This window comes from Ixodes scapularis, unplaced genomic scaffold (assembly GCF_016920785.2).
Source record: "Ixodes scapularis isolate PalLabHiFi unplaced genomic scaffold, ASM1692078v2 PGA_scaffold3__209_contigs__length_174095766, whole genome shotgun sequence".
NCBI lineage: Eukaryota > Metazoa > Arthropoda > Arachnida > Ixodida > Ixodidae > Ixodes > Ixodes scapularis.
In genome coordinates, this window is record NW_024609868.1 from 113,695,878 (window position 1) to 113,701,877 (window position 6,000).

The following is a 6,000-nucleotide window of genomic DNA, read 5'->3' on the forward strand; positions in this document are numbered from 1 at the left end:
CGCTTCGGGACAACTTTCGGTGTGTCGGCATAATTGGACGCCGAACACCACACTTGTCGGAGACGCGTTCCAGGCACCCTATGCGGAGAGCCAGTCGTCTGCTTCTGGCGCAGGAATGGCGGTGACGTCAGAACGACGCCGAGCTCCTGTTGGCTGATTGAATAAAATAGGGGGTACACCTCAAGGCATATAGCATTGAGGTCTACCCACTATTTTTTTTTTTTCAATCAGCCAATACGAGCTCGGAGTCGTTCTGACGTCACCGCCACTCCTGCGCAAAAAGCAGACGACTTGCTCTCCGCATAGCAAAAGATAGTTGATCCATTGCAAGCGTGTCCAAGCGTGGATCAGCCTCTCTACCCTTGATCCTCCTTGCCTCATTTCGACGCACGCGTACGCATGCGCAGTCAATCTGCGCCGGTTGTGCCCGCCGTTATTTGAAAACACTTTCAATTAAGGGTCTGAGTTGCTGCCTCTTTTGAATCTTGGCTCAGTACTACATCCGACCACTTGGGGATGCGTCCTACGCGGATAGGCACGAGACGACTAGCCGCGTGCGTACTTACGAATGCAATTGTCCGCAATAATTGAACCTGAACGAAGGATGCGCGGTTAGGGCTACTTAGCCGAGATCGAGCCATTACGGCTGCGCGTCGTGAACACCGCCGCCATGCCTTTCAAGAGGCAATTATCGTCGACCATCTGAAATCTTCCGCAACACATAAACGCGGAGGGCCTGCGATCGCATAGCTCTCCCGGGCCGCAATGAGGAGAGGCGTACTGGTAATTAATTATTCGGGGCCTTGTAGTTTTATGGCACTTTGAAGCCGCCTTATTCTAAACAGGCTTTGGATATATGTTTTATGTTATTTTATTTTCACAAATATTACCCGATTATACGGGCTATTACAGAATGAGTGAATTATTGGCAGAGTCATGCAGGTGCGCGGATTACCCGCAAATTATCCAAAAAATGTCAACGAATATCAACGAGTATGCGGAAAGACACAGGTAAATGAAAAGAAAAAAAAATGTCATATTTTTGCGGATAAGAAATGGGACGCTGATACCGTTTGGCACAAAGACGTACTATAGGGCGCTCAATAATTTATCTATATCAGTAAAAAAAGTTTTCAAACAATTATTTTTTATTTTTATTCTTTTTTTTAATATAGGAAGTTGTATAAACTTCATATAGTTTTCCTGAAATCATTTGACCCTTTTGGAAGAACATTTTCTGTTTGATCTTCTAACCAGGGCGTCACTGCTGCCTTGACTTCTTCATTGCTTTAAAACCCTTATTCACGGAAAAATTTCTTCAAAACTTCGAACACAAAATAATCCGAGGGAGCCAGGTCAGGACCGCAGGGAGGATGGTTCGGCAATTGGAAACTACATTCTCGAATGATCGACAGACTTCGATTGACCTGACTTGTGAAGCGGCGAATTGTCGTGATAAAATGGCACGCCTGGTGCAAGTTTTCCTCGTCTTTTCTCTTTGATTGACTACCGCAATGCGATCTCTGTCTTAGCGATACTTTCTCCGGTTATATGGTCTTTTGTGCCATAAACTCCAGAAGCAAACGTCCTTCAACGTACCAGAAGACAGTTGCCACGATTTTGTCCGCAAATATTTGTGGCTTTAACTTGTTGGGTCCAGGGATGACTTGTGTCTCCACTTCATTCACTCTATTCTGGAGTCAGGATCTCTGTGATAGACGCAGTTCTCATCTTTAGCCACCAAACAACGGACAATGATCACGTGGTCTTCACGAAGCATCTCAAGTCATCCTGACAACGTTGGAGACGCGTGGCCTTCTGACATGGCGCCAGCGTTCTTGGAACCCATCGTGTACTAACCTCTCACGTGTTGAACGTCGCACAATTTTTTTTAAACTGAACCTGCCGACATAATAACTGTTTTGTGTGTATGTTTAGACAACCGGGAGTTGGTCAGCCCAACGGGCATGGTGTCTCAGCCGTACATGAGAAATTTTGACAGTGCAGTGCCACTCCTAGCCTTGGGTCTTTAATGTGCATCGCGCAGTGGTGATACACGAGCGCACGCCGGTACGATGCTCATCCAGATCGAAACGGGCAGGGGTGGTGGCGATTGAACATCGGGATTCCTAAGTTGTGCAGCGCGAGCCTTCGCTACGTCCTCCGAGCTGCGGCGCGCTAACACCGATCCATTTGCCGAGATGCCTCCTTCTTTAGCTAATCGAGAAATTTTAATTTGTCTCCTCTACAAAATTAAATCGTCGACTCTCTCTCTCGTTTTTCTGTGGAAATTTCTTCCACAGGCGGTCCAGAGTGGGTTTCATGTTTATTTGTTTATTTATTTAGTTATTTATTTAAAAAAAAATGATGATGGGTTCGGAATCGGCCACAGGCAGCAACGGCGGCACACAGTCAACATTCTAAAACTTCGTCCTGGATTTCCAGGTTGGTGCATCGCTTCTTTTAACTTTCAAGTGAAGATTACTGACCCTGCTGCTGCTGCTGCCACCCCCACAGATAGATTGTCTATTGCATTGAGGCGCAATGTCTGATGATGAAAGTGATCCCATTTGTATCGCTTGTAATTAACCGCTTCAGGATAACGGCACAGTCATATGTTGTTCTGTTTGTGACTTTATTTATCATTCGGGACCATGCGCAGGTGTGTCTGAGAACACATTCAAAAATAAAAGTGCCGAATCTAAGAAAACGTGGAAGCGTCCGACGTGTAAAAAGGAGAAGGTAAGAAGTAACCCAGAAAAACCAGAACAGAATGACACTTCGGAGCAAGGTCGACACATTAATGGAAATGAAAACTACTGTCGAAGCTATCGAGCATTCGGTCCAGGTCATGTCCGACAAATACGACGAGCAGCTTTCTCAGATCAATCAACAGGGAAAAGAAATAACAGAGTTGAAAAAACGGGTTACGCAAGTAGAGACCAGTAAAGATGCCGAAGTCAAGCAGCTAAGACGCAAACTGAACGATCTGGAACAGTATAGTAGGCGTCAGAATATCGAAGTACATGGTCTAGCACTGACCGAAAATGCAAACTTACTGACTAAACACAACGCGTTATCACAACAACTTCAACTGCCCACGTTGTCGGAGCATGGCATTGAAGCGGTGCACCGACTTCCGCCTAAACCCGATAAAACACCCGTCGTCTTGGTACGATTCAATTCGCGTGTCATGAGAAACCTGTGGTTGCAGAAAAACTCAAATCTGCAGTACATATCTACAAGAACATGACGGCGCAAAACAAAAAGCTTTTTCTGGCAGATAAGAACCAAAGCTGGAAATAAGGGGTATAGGTTTGTCTGGCATAAGGAAGGTAAAATGTTCGCGCGCAAAGCTGCAGGTGATCGTCCTGTTAAAGGGGCCCTGCAATGACTTTTTTACTAATTTTTAATTTGCACCGAACCTGAGCGCACGGAACGTAGTAACTTAGTGAAACTTTCCTTTTCTCGAAATTCCCCTAATCTTAAAAGTTATAAACTAATTAAAGTTACAAAAACAAGCAAGAAATAACCTCCCTCATGACGTCCTTGATTGCTCGAGAGTGGCCGTGAACTAGAGGAGAAGTAGTGAGCTCATCGAGCGCTCACGGCTGCCGCACTCCGTGTCGACGGCGCGAGAGGGCGCCATCAAAGCATGTTCTGGGTAGGTTGTATGCAGTGGGCAGCCAGAGCTGCTCTCATTGCATTTACTGCACGATTAAATACTAATTCGGCTTGACACTTCATTGGCCACAAACTGCAGCAAACACGGGTTAAGATAAGTTTAGAATGGGAGCTACTTTGCGCTGCCATACCGCGAAACGGCCAAACCGCAAGACAAAGCTTTTCGCCAAAGGCCTTCGGAGCGCTCGGAGCCGGTCGGATCCTCCTGCCCATACGACCGCAACGCCGCCGCGTACATCCGGGACCTTTCCGTGTCGGCGCCTGATCCCACTACTCCTTTCTAGTATGCGCCGCCTTTTCCACCGCTTGGTGGCGGGTATGTCGACGGTTCATTTCTTGTTTCTGTACTTTGTGAACTGCATTCGTTTTTTTTTTTTATCTAAAATAGTGAACAAAAAGCTCTTTTATAAATACTTGAAACGGTTCGCGCCACTTATATTTTGTATTTCGACAAAAAAGAAGCTTTTAGCGGCTCTGACCAGTAGTAAGCCCAGGACCAAAAACGTCACATTTTGCGCGCTTTCGGTACCGCGGGTCGCCCTCGTCGGTGGAGGAGGTTTCCGCGTCGTCTGGTTAAAATATAACGCACTGATATTTAGTTACTCTCTCCGTGCCCGCTGGCTTGCCCGAACCCCAAGAGACGTGGAAACCGCAAAAAAGGTTGACGCTTAAATATGATTGCAGGGCCCCTTTAAGATTGAATGTGAAGATGACCTTGCACTAATACAGTAAAAAAAATGTATCACATTGCTCTTTAGATTATAATGGAAAGTCCTTCTTCATGTGAGTTATGCCTCAAGCCTGGGGAATTTTCCACGGCAATAGGTAGCAGAAAAAGGGGGCGGACTGCGCTATCTTTCTTTCACATAAATGTCCGATCTATGCTGTCAAAAACTGATGACATTGAAACTCTCCTTGATACTTTGCAGTTTTCTTTTAGTGTGCTTATGTTTACTGAAACTTGGTATAGACCTGACTCAGATGATTTTCTTTTGCCTAATTACGAGCATTTTTCCATACGACGCAACTTAATGAAATGAGGAGGTGTTTCTATGTTAGTAGAGCAATCTCTAAATTCTTGCCTTGTTCTAGAATTTACAGAAATTAACGAGTCATTTGAATTATTGTCAGTACAATGTGGTATATACGTGTTCGGTGTGCTATATCGCACTCCATCTGGCAACGTAAACATGTTGCTCTTTGTACTTGATAAATCACTCAGTTATGTTAGTGACAATAACCTTACCCTCTTTATGGAGGGAGATTTAAACATTGACTTAATAAAAACATCCACTGCTCGCAATAATTTATATTCTGTAGTTGAATCAAACGGTTTCGAATGCGTTTCTACAGGAGCGACAAGAATAACTGATAACGGCTCCACTTTGCTTGACTTGACTTCCTTATTACGAATTGTTTTCATGATGATATACCATCCTCCGGTGTAATTAGCTGCGATATCAGTGACCATTTGCCTATATTTCTTCCTACGAACAAGCATTGCGCAAATAAAAGGAGAAAGCGTGAAGGCTTTAAGTTACGGATCATTACATTGCAGAACCTGGAGTTATTTAGGAACGCCACTGAAACCTCGAACTATGATTTAGTCTATGCTAATGATTCTCCCGACAAGGCCTATAAAGTATTTCTGAAAACATTCCAACAAATTTACAATAACAATTTTCCTTATACGTTCGTTAAGCCTGGAAAAAAAAACCTTGGGCCACCCAAGATTTATTAAAAAGAATAGAAATAAAAAATAATTTATATCCTAGATTTGTTAAATCTAAAGAGAGTGATGACTTGGCGAAGTTTAAGGTATATCGAAACAAATTGAATGCCCTAACTAAAAAAGCTAAGCAAAATTATTACAATAATATGTTCGGCAATATACAAAAACACGAGCCAGATAAGATATGGAAATATATTAATCATGTTTTGAAACCACACGATCATAAAACCATGCTAAACAAAATTATTAATCGTGGGCAAGAACTGTCTGGTACAGATCTTGCGAACACCTTTAATGACTACTTAGTCAACCTAGCGAACACCACTCATTATGTAACAAACAGCGGACACCCATGTAAGTACATTAGTGATAACATTCATTCGTTCTTTTGAGTCCAACAGATGAGAGAGAAGGAATGTCGCCATACCGCAGTACAAAAAACAGCAAAGGAGAAGATTTAAATGATTTAAACATAATACCACTAAAAGTTGTTATTTACTTGTTATCTGTACCGTTGACGTTTTTATTTAATCTTGCAATGTCTTTTGGAGTATTTCCTAAACTGATGCAAGCCTGCAAAGGCT